The sequence below is a fragment of the Patagioenas fasciata genome, chromosome 2, assembly GCF_037038585.1.
Source record: "Patagioenas fasciata isolate bPatFas1 chromosome 2, bPatFas1.hap1, whole genome shotgun sequence".
In the NCBI taxonomy this organism is placed as follows: Eukaryota; Metazoa; Chordata; class Aves; order Columbiformes; family Columbidae; genus Patagioenas; species Patagioenas fasciata.
The window spans coordinates 12,344,278-12,362,306 of record NC_092521.1 but is presented as its reverse complement, the minus strand read 5'-3'; the positions used below and the strand labels follow the sequence as shown (position 1 = coordinate 12,362,306).

The following is an 18,029-nucleotide window of genomic DNA, read 5'->3' as shown; positions in this document are numbered from 1 at the left end:
TGAATGTCCAGGTGATTCTGTGGAACAGAATTTTTATTTTACAATGCACAGCACAGACCAACAAATTCAGCCAAGACCCTATTCCACAAAACGTTCAATCCCAACAAGGGATGTGTGTATATATGTTATATCATATGTGTGTGTGGGCATGCAAATGTGTCTTTAGACCCATGAAGTGCATACGTGTACATGTGTCCTATGCAATATATACATGATACAAACTAGGGTATCAGCTTTCCATGCAACAGAACTGGGAACATGAACAGGAACAGAAAAATGTGTGAAAACAGCTGTCTCCAAATAATCCCTTGCTTCTCCTGACTGCAGGTTGCCAGTGTTTCCTAGAGACTGCACAAGCTACAAGGTTGTGCATTATTAAAGAGGAAGGCACATAAATCCCTCAGGAGGATTCAACATGAATGTGCTCTTTAAAGAGAGAGGTTGATGATGCCTATGCTTGAATGTGTTATAAAACTGCACATGGGTTGAAATCTGGTTCTTTTACATGCACAGAGTAGTCATTCAATGCCCCAAAAGCATATGTGGTAAGAAACCTCTGTCAATTTAATCCTTCACCTTGCTGGGATTTTTGAAAGGCATTTCATCTGGAATACGATGTGCCCTTCAGCCTCCTTCCTGAAACCAATAGCCAGCTCTACCAAATACTCCACTACCCATATTTGCTGGAGGATATCAGCTATAATATAGAATACATGACAAAAAATACTGTAAGAATTCTGATCATCCACCCAAAACAAATAGGCCCTTTGTCTGTTAGTTTTTAACATTTACTGTGTGAAAGAACATTCATGGTACCCTCCCAGGTGGTGTATGAAGAAGGAGGAGGTGAGACTGGGGCATCAAATTTAAAGATGTCCAGCAAAGCGTGTTCACCACAGCCTGCCATGGACACAGCTATAACCTAACAGCCCTCTTTTATGGTGCCGTTTAACATGCTGCTGAGAAAATTGCATAGCTTTTTGGAGTCAGCCAGAACCCAAACTTCAACTTCAGGTCTGAGAAGTTCCTTGACTTACAGGATCTGTTTGCAGCTGGTGTCATTGCTTGTCATGTGCGGGTGCAGTTATAAAGGTGTTTTCTGCCTGGCAGTTACCAAGACAGTGGTTTCGCTGACTAATCAGTGAGTTTCTGAAATTGTTTTCTTTGTACATTTTCTGCTTGGAGATTAAGCCGAGCAGAATGACAGCCCTTGATCTGCTCTTTGTTCAACATGAGGGAGGCAAATTAACACAGACGTGGGTGGAAGAATCAAGAACTGAAGTCTAAATCAAGAGGAAAGGCAGTTTTTGAGATGGGTTGGTAACAAGTGATACAGCAGGTTATGAGCAGTTAGGGAAGGAGGACTGAATTAGCACAAGAAAGGCCATCTCACATCGGTTGGTGAGCACCTACAGTTTTTTATTTTGGGTTGTTATGACCACCCTTGCTGCTGCCTTGCTAGAACATATCAGAACAGACATCCAGTTCATTATCTGCACTACTAGATTTGACGTCTTGAAGCTACTGAGCACCACTGTATGTCATATCATGTTTATGCGCTGGGCTAAACATCTCCATGCTCCCTAGAAATTGATGTACCTGCAGAGGGAGAAGAAAAATGCTCAGCAGCATTGCAAAGGTGCTAATGGGCTACAGGAATAGATAAATATCAATATAGTGAAAGTGGATAAAGTCTGGACAAAATGAAATACTCCAGCAATGAGTTTGAAACATTAATAAAGACAGAGGGAAACACATTAAACCAGCTTTATGGAGCGAGGGAGTTAACAGAGAAGTAACTCACCAGCGACACAGAGATAAGCCACTTAGGCTGTCAGCTCATGATGTATTCATCAAGCCATCTCAGCTCAGATGTGCTCAGTAAACCTTTATTTCTTAGAGCTTTTACTATGTATGCAGTCTGTTTTGGCTGTTTTTCCAGCTCCTCCTAATTTCTGAGGAATCAGAAAGAAGAATCTGCTCCAGTCTGTGATCTGGCTGTTTATTTTGTATCTAGAGGCCACCTTTATACCCAAACAGCATCCTTACCGAGCTAATTGCTCTTTTTTTCTCAGGAATCAAAGCTTTGGCATGAGAAGACAACCTGAGTTGAAAGTTCATATTGAAGAGAATAACATAATGGGCAGTATACAAACATGAAAAATGTGTAGTGCCTATTTTTTTTTCCCATGACTGAAACCCCATTTTGTTTATGGCCACTGGAAGTAACCAGCACCACTCAGTGGTAATAGCAGTGATGATTCTTCAAACATCCCAGCACACCTACTAGAATGTAAATCTAATTATACACACCAGGATGAAAACTGTTGAGGTGTCTATAGGTTTCCATAGCAGATGTAGGCATACCCTGCAGTAACACAAAGTGAATATATACTTATTTAATAACCCAGAGCTGTCTCCTTCTGTTGGAGCGTATTAAAAGGAAGAAGAGCACTACAACTACAATTACTGGAAATAGAATCCACCCACACTCTAAACATTGTTCTTTAGGTGACTCTCTGAATGGAGATTGGACATAATCTCTGACGTTCATGTGAAAGGATGAGGGGGTTGATACTGACCAGTGCTGCTGTAGCTTTCTTGTATTCTGTGACAGCAAATGTAGTCAGAGCTGCTTAAAAATCACTGGCTGACACATGAAAACTAGGGACTGTGCTCAGGCTGTGGAGCTGCCACTTCAGGTATATGTGTATCACCTAAAATTTGGTGCTCTCTTTTTAGCCAGCCTGCCTTGGATTTTTAATCAAATTGTGAGGGGAACACAGCAATCAATCTAATGTAATGTCAACCAGTCTCATTGGGATAAAATGTTGTGCAGCAATGGAGCTTTTTACTCAAGAGTCTCAGCCATCAGCAGGAATTCCCTTAAAACCTGTGAGCTGCATTAGGTAACTGGGTAAGTATTTGCAGTAAGATAAGCCCAGAATTGTTCATGGTATTTCTTGTGCAGGGAAGAACTGCAGATGCACAGTTTACCTGTTTATCTCTGGTTATACTGAGTAATCTTTGAAGAACAAGAAACTCAATGATAACAGTCACATTATGATAACTATAATGTTGCTACAAGGTAAAATGATTGGTGTTCATCTGAGATGAAGTAGCTCCAGCTCAGGCTTGTCTGTAACTAGCAGGATATATATTTACTTTCTGTCATAACTCTTGCAGTGACCTCCAAACAAGAGTCAAAATACTGCTCTCCTGCATGTGGGAGGCAAAACTTTCTTCCCTGAACAGCGCGCATGTGGCTCAGTAACATTCATGCATTTTACATGGATAACAGCGGAGTTTTGTTTCCCCACCATGCTCGGAACAGTGACGAAATGCAGCCACGTCCAGGTTGGAGAAGACCGAGGTGCCAGGGCACAGCCCAGCCTGGAGGAAAAAATCTATCTGCTCTAAGGGCTTGGCAGAAGAAAACCCGATGCAAAATGGGCACGCAGGGAGATCCAAATGCTGATCAAGGGAGGCCCTGATCAGTCCCTCAACTGGTCTGCAGATGGCCAAGGTCTTGGGAGCCGTGCTAATGTACATGAGCTGAAGATGTGACTTCATATTTCCTAGGTATGATATTCAGTTTGCTGAACCATGTGTTAGCTCTTTAACTACCAGTTTCTATTTAAAGCCATATTATTCTGATATGCTTTATTCTCAAAGCCTCACTCTGATGTGAAGTAAATTGGTGTAAGTCATAAGAAACTCCTTTATGCAACATAGTTGTAAAAACAGTGAAAGAGTAGAATCATAATTCACTCTGTCAGACTTCCACACTTGGATTTATCCCACATAAGTGTGGGCGAGGGTGCTGGGTTCAGAGTGCAGCTTGCTGGGGGCTGTTAGCACATGCACACATCCTTGTGTACACACATAAATGTGTGTGTAACCTATATACTCACAGAGACGTGTACATACATACAAATCTTTCCTTTTGTGTGTGTGTATTTCTGTGTATACACGTATATTTATACAGAGAGGAAGAAAGAGATTGAGTACATATGAGAAAATAATTCATTTCTCCTAAGATCTGAAATGCCCTTTGGATGTGCTTGCCTCTCTTTACTAAGTACAGAGGAAACCTAGGGAACTGAAAAAATGTTATTTTTAGTAATGAATTTCCTAGCTTGTGCTACTAATACCATTGTAACTTATTACACTGAAAGGTATTTGGAATTTAATTAACTTGGCTTTTAATCCTGGTTGTTTTGTTCGTTCTTCCACTGTGAGCAAGGAAAATGAACTGTGTGGTTTCACCTTTATTACCAATCAGTGTCCAATCACTTTCACTTTTACATTTTCAGACATGTACACAGTGCTGCTGTGTGAGAATACAGACGTTCTTCCTGAAGAAAACAACTCTTTTTGTTAGCAGAAAAACAAATGAATAAATAACAATTCAGGGAATCTTTTTGCCATGTAAAACAATATATTTTAACAATATATTTTATACTATCTTTGTTGGTCACAATTCAAACTATGCCGGTTCAATTCTACCTTTAAAATTTGTTGTTTAATATATCCCTGGACTTAACGGGGGGGGACAATACTAGTCTGAGGTCCACAGAGAAGACTTTATAACTTCTCCACTAAAACGGTTCTCATGACTGTAGCTCAATGCTGCAAGTCTGAGTCAAACAAGTGAATTCACAACACCTAAACCTCCTTTCAGCTCTGGCCAGCTCAGACTAATTTTTTCACACTTTGACAAACCTCAAATGTGGAAGAAGTTGGATTGTCTTTCCACAACAGGCACCGTGACCCTGGGTACCCAATAGGGCACCTTCTAAATGTTCTTTCTTTTAACAAATCATTAACATTTTCTTCTTTTAATTTAAAGCCTGCATCTGAGATGACTGCTTCTTTGAGAAGGAGGAACATTTTCCCAGTTCTGCCAACGGGTGTTGTTATTTAATATAGGAAGACAGTATTGATAAAACATGACCTAAACCAATGGGAATACCTGTACATAAAGCTATTGTGGTTGTACATGTCCCTAGAAAAACGGGAAAAGCATAATTGCATTTAGTGACTATTTGACAGATGAAAATAAGGGGGTTTAGTTTTCCCCCATGCCTGGTCCCTGGAGCAAGGCAGAGTCTGTCAGGGCTACAGCTGCAGGAGTTCAGTGCAAGAGGGTGAAGAAAGAACTTACTTCTGCTCATTCACAGCACTCAGCTTGTTATTCAAAACCTGGTATGTTTCTGAAAACAACTACTGATGAGCATTTCAGGTCTGTTGAGTTTTAGCCAGGTGCATCGTGTTGAATTTCATAACTGTTAATGCTCAACTGAGACAATCCGATTTCTCCCAAATCTGAGTGTTGGAATTGCTTCCTGATCTCATATCAACACAGAAATGACTTCCACGTAGGAATGGCACAATGCTGCTCACATTATTTGTGGTGACACTTCCACACAGCCGCTGGCCTGCTGTAGAGGACAGGCCTGACAATTCCTCAAACCAATATTTTATTTCTGTGCACAGTTCTGCATCTTATTTTTCCCCATTCTACTTTCCAATTTGCAGATGCTCCTTCTGCAAGGAACTGGAATGAAGAAAATCTCAGCTTCAAGATTGCACTGGATTTAGTTCACATCACTGTAGAATCTTTAACACAAAGAGATTAAATAGTGAGTGCTGCTATCAATATATAATCATATCTTCCAAGTACCCTCTTCTTGTAGCAGTAGCTTCTATTTGGCCTCTGTTAGGACATACTGCCCGTGTTTGACTATGCTGTGTTTTTGTTTCCCCATCAGAGATACCGAACTGTACTTTAGTGTTTTAGCAGAAATCCCTCTCAGCATTATTTGAAAATGCTCTGTTTGTTAACTAAACAGTTTGCATGAGTTATCACAAAGTCTAAAAGGATATCAGGTTTCTGAAAATTTATCTAAGGCAAAAAACGGCTGCTTGAGATCAATGTCCAGATCACAAACTTCACTCATTTTGCTTTCACATACCGGAAATAATGACTCATATGATCTATCTCCATTTCTTTGCATGCAGTTCAGTAAGATGGCTTATTTGCAGCCAAAAGAGAATAAAGACCAATGAATGACAAATTAAATTCTTGCAATTCAGTTTCATCATCCTTTCCTCAAATATGCAAAACAGTTTTGTTAACACATCGCTTCAAAATCTACAAGATATATTTCAGCCCATTTGTAGGTGGGCTCCTTTATTAAATCACAAAACCCATACTGCAGTATCCTATAATAACGGTCCATAGAGTGGCATGGAAATTACTGTAATTTCCCTCCTTGAAAAACTGGGCAAAGCCATCCACAAATTCAAAATGTTTTTATCTGAAAATACCAAAACTCCTTTTTTTCGTTTGAGACCTCTATTTCCCATGCTAACATTACATTCCACTTATTGGCATTACAGTTCTCATTTTTCAGGAGCTACCTAATACTATAGTTTAAAAATATGAACCACAAGCTTTGTATAAATTTATGAATTTCTCTCTGGAGTTACATTTCATAATACAATGTGATCAGTCACTCTATTTTCATATTTCAAATCAACATTCCGGCCTGCCACAACAGAAGCCTGTAGGAAACATATAGGACATCAGCAGATCTGTCAAGCTGCTGGGGCTGTGCCTCCTCAATCTGCTTCCTTACACTTTAAATGTTAACATTGCTTTAGCCTTCATGCTTCTGCAAAGTACACGATGGATTTGAAACCTCTCACACCCTCCACAACTAGATCGTGTAAAAGCTTTTCTGGTTACCAAGCTAATGGAAGACAAACAAGGGAGTGACAAGTGGGTGAATGAGCGCTCTGCTCGGATTTGGACAGCAGGGAAGAGGAACATGCCTTGGGAAGAGTTAATCTTTCCTAGCCCAGCTTAGCATGGCTGGCTGCGTCACAGTGACTTCCCTTACAGGACGGAAAAGTTTGTCACCACTGTTTGCTTAGGGTTGTGTCCAAAAGCACAGTCACACCCTGGCAGGACCTGCAAGTGTTGAAAGCCCTCGGTGCCGGGTCTCTGTGCAACCCTCAGGGACCAGCTGGGAGCACAGGACCCCGGTGAGGCAGGGCTGGAGCAACAGCAAACACCACAATGAGGCTTTATCACTTAATCATTAATTTGCAGACTTTGATTTAGGAGCATTTTTTAATATGTAGGCTTACAAAGGAGCAATAACTTCCGCAGAGTGTCCAAGGGTGTTCTTTCAAGCACATTTCCCTCTCTAATAGACTTACAAATTTCCCGTCAGGTTGGTGCTTACTTAGCTCCGAAATTTGTCTTGCTGCAACAAAGTAGAAAAATTAAATTTGCCTAAAATGAAGCGCTTCCAGGCCTATCCACGTGTTTAAGAAAGAGCTTGATACTGTAAAGCCATGACCCTGCTGCTGCTGTTGCACTTTATCTTTACATGCACGTTTCAGTGTTTGCAGAGCCACATTCTGTCTACAAGCAGTCTGTTTTTTCAAAGGCATGCTGTGGAGACAAAGGTTGAAACCCAAATCACTTCACAGCAGTCTGCAAGTCTGCCTCTCTCTTCAGAAGTCATAAATGTGTCTAAGCAAAAAGCAACAGTTCTCCTATCTATAAATAATGGGCTCAGATGAAATGGCTCAAATACCTGAAAAAATCCTTTTTTAAAGCAGGGAAGGAAAATCCGGTTCTGGGCACCAGCCTGGAATACTTTGGGGCTGGTTTAGTATGCAGGAAGTAAAGAAATGAAAAGGCTTAAAAATGTCATTGCACAAACATGTATGCATATTCTCTCAGGCCCTGCCTGGTGGTTCAGTAATGCAGCAGGCGATGATAATGATACAATTTCATAGCTCCACTAATCCCAGGGGATGCACAAAATGCTTGACAAACTGATGTTCTGTATAAGCAATAGGCTGGGCCTTTCCTTCTCATCTAGAGGAGCAGAAGAAATTACAGTACAAATATAGCAAAATCTGTCTGGTAAGCTCAGAAGCAAGCAGAAGCATAATGTATTCCCTTCAATGAGCACATTAAAATATGTATTAATGAAGAAATTCAGGCAACTTTACACTTAATTAGCAGAAAAGCTAGAATTGTTCCATTTTATTTCGAGGGAAGCAGAGCAGTGCAATAGGAAACAGAAATCACCTAAAAGACACATAGGCCATCTGTGAGCATAAATCCCTGATTTGGAAGAGAACATGGAGGTGTCTGATCTAATTATATGGGAGAGAGAGAGAAAAATCCAGCCGTGGCAAAGTTCATTTATGAACCTTGTTGTCGAGCTCTAATTTCCTCTACTGTTGTCTTTGTTTTTTTTTTTTCTTCAGTTTGCTTATGATTTTATGAGTAGATGTAATCCAAGTTTATTAAATGACACCATGTCAGAATCATGTAAAAATTTTCTTGCGTAAGGAGTCATCTTATCTGAGCAATGAGTTTTATTTGGGTGGGAAGCTGAAGTCTAGCAAACTAGGCATTGTTTCTGGTTGAAGACCCTTAAGACAGACCGGCTCAGTGTTTGCATTCATTCTGAGAGAAGTCTGTTCTTTTTCATAGATAGACAACCCTGTCAGATCAGGTGTATCATTGTCTGCCTAACTTTGGGCTCATGAAGCATGCTCCTGCAACGAAAATTACCAAATTCAGTTAGCTTCTTCATTTGTTTTGGAAAAAGCTTAATTTTTAGTGCTATGTAAAGTTACATGTTACCAGGCCAAAAGTATTGCTCAGCAGCTTAGTGCACTGAGATACATCAGCTGCTTAGAGACAAGAACAAAGTATTGTTTAATAGGCCATCAAAAGCTTGCAGAAAACTTACTTCGATCCCTCACCATCTCTGGAACAAAGAAGTCCAAAAGGCCAAGTAAGGATATCTTGTACTTCAAAGCTTTTGACACAGACAACACAGTTGCTTTGCAATGTTGTCATCTGTTGTTCCCCTATGGTACACTTCTGCAAGTATCTTCAAGAAATGTTTATCATCTCAATGGCAATTTCCCATGAGAAAAAGAAAAAAAAAGAACTCCTAAAGTGTTCTTCATGGTCACCTTAACCAGAGGAATATGAAGGCACAGCTAACAGACAGGGTGGAGGAGTGGGATGCTGGCACAGATCCCCATGCCCAATGTGCAGAAGAACCTGCAGGACTGTGAGGCTGAGAGTGCCCAGTTCAGCAGTGAGCGAGGCCGGTGGTTGTGCTGCGTGGCGATTCCTCACTCAGCCCTCTCCCAGAAGCAGAGCTGAAATCCCAAGTAGAGCACAAGTACAGCAGCAGCTCCACGCGTCAGAGTGACTTTGCCTCATATCTCTAAGAAATCAGGCTAAAAATATTCATCATGGGAGCACCTGTGACAGTTGCAATGTCATGGATTATTCCAGGACTATCAGATGGCAAAGGGACAGATGCTGTGGGCATCTGCAGCATTCACAGACTGTTCACCCATGTTATGAATTTATATATCTCCTGCAGGTTCTGCTACCAGTTGCATTCCCAGTTAAATGGGTCAGGCAAGGAAGTGCATTCACTAAAGGACTTGTAGTTTTCTAGACTTCACCAGCTTCACTTCCAGAGGAAATACTCTATATTGATTTGATGTGGTTCAAGAAGGTGGCAGGGAGAAGACCAGAAGCTTTATAGCAAGATCAGCTTGAATCAGAAAAGGGGTTGTGCTGTGGATTCAAGACTCTGATGGGTGAAAAAGCCCTAGAAAACAGCAAAGAAATATTCTTGGTCTCCACGTAGTAGTTGTTAAAGGTGTATAGAGTGAGACATTCTGATAATCTCTTTATTATTTGAAGAATCTTGTTTTTTTTAATAACGCTTTTATTCCAGCAACAATGCTACTGTTCCAACAGCTTTGTCAGAGCTACTGAGCTGTGAGTTAACCCTGCTGTTGGCCTGAGAGAAGAAGGTGGAGGCTGCTGAGCTAAAGCAAAGATCTTTTCAAGCTGCAGAAACCATCAGCTCAGGGAGGGGAAGCGACTGAAAAAAGAGGCTAAGGGAGACCTAATAATGATTCCCTGAGGAAAACTGCTGGTCAAAGCAATTAGCTATGAATCTAGGAAAAGTAATAATTGAAAGGAGAACAGAAGGTTTATTTTAATTCCTCAATGTCTGGGAGCACTTTGGATGGGAGCTAATGGAATAGTTTTCCTTTCTAAGCAGATCCCGTGAAAGATCAAACCTGTGATGTCCTTAGAATGTTGGGGCCACTTGGTGGCCAGGGCCACTTTCCAACCTCAGCTCTTCATGCCTCATTATGGCACATTATGGGATAACTGGAACATTAAATATGTTACATTAATTATGGAGAGCTATGGTCTATAAATGTGACTGTGTGGGATATCTGATTTCTAATGCAGGCTGTGAAGGATTGTTCCTTTTTACTGTGGTCAGGGAGCAGCTGCCAGGCTCATCAGAGACTTAAAAACCCTCAGCTTTTCAGTTACCAAGAGGCCCAGTGCTCTCACGTACCCAATTTGTTGTAAGGGGAATGCCATGCAGTATTGCTCAAATTAGCTGCCATCTGATTTCAAAAAAGTCACTCATTTCTCTGCTGCAGCTCAGCAATGATCAGATACACACAACACGTCCTCGATCAACTCTCAGTGGAAACTCTTCTTTTGATTTCACTGGGCTTTACATTTAGCTTGTGAGAGGCCAGGCCAGTTAATAGAGTAATGTGCTTTAAAACAAAATGTGATTATTAGTGGCCACTTTCTTCATAGAAATCAGCAAGGAAGTTTACTTAATTCTTTGTTCTTTAACCAAAGCATTAAGCATTTCAGCAATCTGTAAATGTGGCTGTATAGAGTTACAAACCAGAAAATTCACAATAGTGGCAATTGTCTTTGCAACTGCTTTATCTCAGTGAGAGATACATAAGCAAGCCTGTCACAAAACACACTGCTGTACAATGATGTATAAATTGCCCAATGTTCCTGTTAGGAATTCTCGTCATAAGTTTTGCAGCAGAGGGGAAGGGCACAGCAGAATCATTTTGAAAAGCATTGGCGTTGCTGGTTGAAAAATCACCGTTCCTTTTTAAAACCCCTTGTTGTGTCTTTACTAGGATGTACCATGAGACACTTACAAGCTGTGTTTTATTAAAATGTTTAATTAGAAATATGAGTTATGCCTTGCATGGCAACAGGAAACCACCATAAAATATCAAATAATGTATACTCTGATTGTCTCAGACTACCAGAGCAGTCATGCATAAGTTCAAATCCCTCTTCAGTGGGACATTGATTGAATTCTTTGATGAATCTAGACCCATGCATTCAGCAGCTTCTTCCCTTTCCCAGCATGGGTTTAGTTATGTGAAGCCAGAAATCGCCTTTGTATGTTTAGACTTCGGGAACACATTCAGCTGGAATCTAGCCTTGCACCTAGGGTTAGACCTCTGCAGTAATTCAACTCTCCTTGTTGTGGCTCTAGACAAAGACAAGAAGGACTACGGAGTTATGTTACTCACTACAAGTCGAGGAATCAGTTTTCCCTCTGGCATGATCCTCCCAACCGCTTTCCCACAGGAATTGCACAATGCAAGTTAAGCTTTTGCCTTTGCCATTATCTTGCTCTAGTGGCTCAGTTCCAACACATAGCCATGTACCACCTCATTATTTATACCCTGCTAGCTTCTTATTTACTACCTCAGCTTCCACCACTAATACATGGGAATAACTGCTTTTTCCTTGATGAAAGACTCATTATAATTGCAGCTTCTCTGCAGGGGTCAGCACCTGCTCCCTGTGAATACAATAAGGTGCTCTAAGTGCCACCTCACCTGCAAATGGTGTTTTTTCCTGCAGAGTCACTTCCCAGGGGCTGTAAGCTGCTATTGAATTTCTGCAGTAATATTTTAATTTAATAACTTAATTCAAGATTTAATGGCTTTCTTTCCTGTGCTTTGTAGTATAATTAATTAATGTGAGAGGAACTCATTAGACTTGGGGATCTGAGATGCAGGGGCACACAAGGGCTATAAACCTCATGTTAGGGCCTATTGAAGGTGGGCACATGCAGAGCTGTCTATGGAAAGAATAAACTATTTTATCCTTATGCATAATGAGAAAATACTTTGCTAATAGTTGGGTATACCTTTTAATCATATCGGTAGTTTGTAATAATGATGGTAAAACCAACAAAAGTCTGGTCCACTGACATTTAAGGTGGCTAAGCCCTAGGCTTCCTGGACCTAGAAGATCTTTCCCAATACCTCCAAACATCAACTTCAATGCATGTGTGCATGCCCAGGAGCCGTGGGCACTTCTGCCTCTTGAAAAAGCTGTTTGAAAAAGCAGACCCTTTGAGCCTGACACTGAACAGTCCACCATGAAACTTGGTCTCCTTGGCTCATTTAGAGCCGGGGTGCTGTGCGTATCACATGTCACCGTTACTGAAAAACCTGCATTTCTGGAAGAGGGGAAGCCTTGGTGTCTCAGTCCTCCAGAGAGCACTGTAACTGCAAGACTGCCAGCTACCTGAAGGTGGAGATTTCTTGTTCCTTGCTGGTGGTGCTCTTCTGCTTTAATCTGATGGGTCAAATATTCACTGATCCAGAGAATACAAATGGCTCTGGCCTTCAGCAGGCAGATTTTGCTCAACTTCTGTGTTCAAGCCCATGCTCTGGATTAGGCAGAGCATAGGTTTGAGACCATTTTCCAGGTAAACACTTGAGCTGCCCATTTAACGCCAAGTCTGGCTGTGGGTGCCTCATTTCTTCAGCTTGCAGTGAGGGCTGAAGGACCCAGCTCCATGGCTAGGTGTGCACACCAGTCTGCCTCACAACTGTATATTTCCCTCTTCTGCACATGCCTTTCACAGGTGTACTGCTTTCTTGAGGAGCTGAGGAACAAAAGCACAGAAAACAAAAAGAGGAAAAAACAGTATCAAAGACGTTTCCATAAAGTGACACCTTTGGGTGTGAAGGATATGCTCCTCACTGTGCATGCAGTGCTGAGGTTCCCAGCAAAGGACCTTTTTCCCACTGGATGTGACCAACAACCCTAGTGAAAGCGCTGTAAAGAAGAGTGCTGCCAGCTGCCTTCTACGGGAGCTGGAGGAGTTGTGTGTGGAGGCCTGTTTTCCACAGGCACAATGTACACCAGCACTGCACATTTCTCTGTGTGCTGTCAGGGTGCCTTGATCCTTCTGTCTGGAGGCTCCTCTTCCTCTGTACAATTTCTGTGGTGAACCAGGTACACTTGTGTACCTGTTTTGCTCAATTAAACCTTTTCCAGTGATGTGAGTCATCTATTTCATGGTCCATAACATCCTCATTTCGTTTCCTCTGCCCTCTGGTGATTGACTTGATTAATACTATGTAAACACTTTGAGACCTCATTGCACTAACTACTGTACAGAAAGAGCAGAGCTCGTCCCAGAATGCTTGTTCTGAACAGGACTAGATGGAAAAACTTCGGGAGCAAGGAAAAATTAGAGAGAGACCAGCCTTTTATATGATCCTCAGTTAACTTGGTTCTTAACAGTGGCAGTTAATTTCCGCTGATGAACTTGGTATGAGCAATAAATTCTGGTTCCAACACAGGGACTGACCACAGTCCTTATTGATGCAAAGTGAGACAAATAAGCCTCATTGACCATTTGACATGAATTTCTGGCAAGCTCCAAACACTTCTAACAAGCTCTTCCAGCTCTGCCTGATCAAAGGGTGCTTTGAGTTCTTCATTTCCATCTAACTCCCGATCAGGAGAGTCAAGCACCCTTTCCACAGGTGTTAGGGAGATGCTGGTGTAACTGCTGGGCCTGGCATACAGCGAACGATATGTGGCCAACAGCTGTCACAGCTTGCACGAAAGAGGTCAGAAACTCTCCTGAGAACCACTTGCAGACATGCTCATGCCACAGGTCACCATCTCTCACACCCACTGGAGCAACTGACCCTGCAATACCAGGGTACCTCTCGGCCCAAGCTCTTGCGGGACTGTACAGTAACTAGTAAGTGATCTCTTTGCCTGTATCTTGACTTGTGAGCTTCTCCATCTTATTTTCTCCCTCAGTAGGACTGAGAGAACAACTCTGGGGTTCAGTTCTTTGGTCAAGGTTGACTTACCATAGGAAGGATGAAGCTCTACAGGTCTCAGACTGTGGGGAGCTCCTGGGACTGTGTGGCATCAGAGATGATGAAAAGGATGTTGACTGGATCCCCTCTAAGACCCAGATACAAGAGGTACCTGAGCCCCCAGCTGTACTGAAGGAAGGACAGGCAGATCCTGTGCTTCTTGGATTGGAAAATATAGACTGCAATGATGGCGAAGGCTGAAAACTTGGAAATCAGAGGAAGGCTGCTGCTTCTGAAGACCTGCAACTATAGAATACATTTAGTGCTCCAGTGGCAGATGAGTGGCTGGGAGCTCTGTGCAATGAAGCACTTGAGCTGGGCAAGGCTGAGCCACATGGCAGCACCAGGAGGGAGCAAAGAGTGACAGCAGCGGGTGACTCCCGGCTCTTGGGCACACAGGATCCCATCTGCCAACCTGACCTGCTGTCTGGGGAGGTTTGCTGCCTTCTAGGGGCTTAGATCTGGGATGTAAAGAGGCTACTGAGGCTTGTGTAGCCCTCAGACTATTATTGCCTGCTGCTTTTCAACGTGGGCACCAATGACATGTTTGGAGAGATCTGGAGCACATCACAAATGACTACATGACTCTGGTGACCAAGAACATGGGGGCCCCGGTGGTGTTTTCCTTGATCCTGCTGGTGAATGCAAGGGACTTGAGATGGACTAGACAGATCCAGTTGGTAAATGACTGATTGTGCAGCTGGTGTCAGCAAAAGGGATGTTTGTCTTCTATGACTGTGGGACCTTCTTTAAGGTTCAAGGACTGCTGGGAGATATGGGATCCATCTGACCAAGTGGGGAAAAACATCTTTGTCAACAGGTGGTCAGCTTGGTGAAGAGATCTTTAACACAACAATGATGGGGAAGGGAGATAGAGACCCACAGTGAAGTGAGAAGTGGCAAACTGGGCGGTCAAGCATAGGATGCAAATTGATGTGGGCACCAGAAGTCGTCTGAAGGGGGCTCACCCAAAGTGTATGTACCGAAATACTGAAGTGCCAATAGTACAGGTCTGTAAATCAGCAAACTGGGGGTCTTCTTGCAGTGCCTCTACATTAATGCACACAGCATGGAGATTACAGGAATTGAAGGTCTGTATGCAGTTGCAGGGTTATGGCCTCCCAGGGAACACAGAGATGTAGAGAGATAACACACAGCTGAAGGCTGCAAAGGACGGATACAGGCTCTATAGGAAGGACAGACCAGGATGGCGAGGAGGTGAACTTGTCACTAACATGAGAGCTGTAGGAACACATGGAGATAGGCCTGGGGTTGGGTGATAAAACCTGCTGAGAGCTCACGGGCCAGGATTAGCAGGCAGAACGACGTGGGCAACGTTGTGGTGGGTGGCTGCTACATACTGTCTGACTGTGAAGAAGTAGATGAGGCCTTCTTCAGTGGACAAGTGGAAGAAGCCTCATGATTAGAGGTCCTGCTCCTCACAGGGGACCACACTCCAATATCTGCTGGAAGAGCAACACAGCAGTGCACAAACAATCCAGGAGGTTTAAGGAGTATATTGATGACAGCTTCCTGACATGGGATCAAGAAGGAGATAAGGGGAGATGCTCTCTGGCGAACATTTAAAAGGAAGAACTGTTTGGAAGTGGGAAGGTCCAGGGTAGCCTTGGTTGCAGTTACCATGAGATGATGTCGTTCACAGTCTTCAGAGAAGGGAACAAGGCAAACAGTAGGATGACAACCTGGTCTTCAGGAGACTAGACTTGGGCCTGTTCGGGGACCTGCTTGGAAGAATCTCACAGACACAGTCCTAGAGGGAAGGAAGTCTAGAACACCTGCTTGATATTCAATAGTCACCTCCTCCAAGCTCCATAATGGTCCATCCCTTTGTGCAAATCAAGCAAAGGCACCATGGATGATCAGAGTTCTTGACAAAATTCAAACATAAAAAGCATGTAAGAGGTGGAAGGTTTCCCAGAGAGGTCATAAGCAACCATCACTGGAATTATTAAACTGGATGTGGCCCTGAGGAAACTGCTCTAGTTGTCCATCTTTTAAGAAAGGGGGGTGGACCAGACAATCTCCAGAAGTCCCTCCCACCCTTAATGATTTTCTGTGATTCTGAGTGTCTGCTGTTCCACACCCTGCTCTATTCCAGTGCTCAGGCACCTTCTCTCAGCTAATAGGAACTGCATCCTGCTGCAGCGCTGAGCTCTTGGAAAGAAAGTACAAGGCAACTGCTCTTGCAAATTAAAACTTAGGCCACTTTCCTTTACAAAGACAACTTGAGGAGGTGTAAGTGGTGGGCAGCCTTCCTTTATACAACATCCTAGAGACCTGAGCATAGTTTCAGAATGGAAGAAGACTGAAAATTTCCTCTTCTGCCTGGTCACGATGGGGATTCAACCTTCCTATCACTTCCAGATTTTTGTGAGGTGAGGAGTATCCAGAGTGCTGTGCTGGAAGAGATCCACAGTGAAGAAAAGAGGGAACTGAAGAGAAAACCCCTCTGCAGAAGTCCAGTGGCACAGAGCAGACAGCCAGGAGAGCAGACACATCACGGTCCATTTTCCTGCAAATGCATTTCACATTAACCTATTTCTGCCTCAGGTGTGTTCTGAAATAAAAGCGCAGTGCAAACATTCTTTTTAAGAAGCTCCTCTTTGGTATCTGAGGTACACGCATTCCAGGAGCAGCCACTGGGATGTGAGGCAGCATCCTGCTTACTAGATCTCCCTCCCTCTGGGCACAGGCTCAGAGAAGTCACAAGCTGCTTTATTTTAGGTGCTGGGATAAATTTCTCAGTGAGAAAAAGGGCCAGAACCTCAAGATTCTGGAAACACTATGGTAAATAAATAAAAAAAAAAAATCACAGATCACAGTTGAGAGTTTAGTGGCCTCCAGTGCTAGGTGGCTGTTGAGCAGGGAATTTACAGGTGTTGATTAGGGCACCCAACTCACATTTTTGGTTCATTTTCTTTTCAGATCTAATATCAGACACCTGAAAATCCAGGCACTCTATAGGGCACAGCTGGATGCCTCATACATCTTGTTCAAAGTCACCTAAGCTCATGCCAGCACTCAAAATTAAATGTTATGGTGGAATCCCACCTGCAGCCCTAAGTCTTAAAAGCTGCTGTCTCTTTTATAAGAATTTGTCTCACTCTGTCACACCTGTGAGAAGACTGTCAACAACAGCTGCAAACCCCAGAAGAGCTAAGCTCTCCATCAGTACTTCCATTAGAAGTCTCACCTTGTTACAGCTAAATCTCCTCAGGATGGTTTCACTCAAAGTATTCTTGCTTGAGCTGATTCAGTGCTTTTGTGTGAGATTCAAATAGGTCTTTCTCAGGGAGAAGTACAGTTTGCTTGCTGTACAGCTGGTTTTGTCATCATGGGTGTGCATGCAGTGGAAGGCTTTGGTGAATTAAGAACCATTACGCTATAGATGTAACATCTTACTGCAATGAACGACCCTCATCGCCTTCAGTAAGAAATGACTCCGCACCTGGTGTGGGTGGGTAGAACACAGATCCCATTCCACCCCTGGAGCTTCCATGAAACAAAACATCACACAAACTGAACAGTTGTACGGATTTTCCAAAAGCTCCCCATGAGTTCTGATGTTCTCTCATTTCTCCCTCTCACAGACACTACATCTGTTCCTTTAGCAGCTGCTGGCAGACAAGACAAACACGGGTGCCAACTAATACTATATGATCTTCTGCCGAATTCATTTTCCACTTTTAAAATTAAATTATGGGCCAGATCCTCATCAGATGTAATACAGCTATTGCCTATTAAGCAGCTGATAGTCTGGCCTTGTACAGAGATCATTCATCCACTCTCTTTGGAGCAAGAACAAAACCAAACAGATTTTGATCTGACATGTGAAGTCAGTGAAAACATTGATTGTTTTGTGTCTGATGCATGCATCATGAGAAATCACTAGTTCTTCAAAAAGCTGGGGAAAAAACACACACCATTCAAAAAAACAAAGAAAAGAAAGG

General features: G+C 42.7%; 1 long non-coding RNA gene across 1 annotated transcript; it reads left to right on the top strand.

Moving 5' to 3' along the window:
* Positions 1-3,201: 3,201 nt before the first annotated feature.
* Positions 3,202-6,085, top strand: LOC139827333 (uncharacterized). The gene is made up of 2 exons (XR_011737847.1): positions 3,202-3,582; positions 5,542-6,085. It is a non-coding gene; the product is annotated as an uncharacterized lncRNA (long non-coding RNA).
* Positions 6,086-18,029: the final 11,944 nt, after the last annotated feature.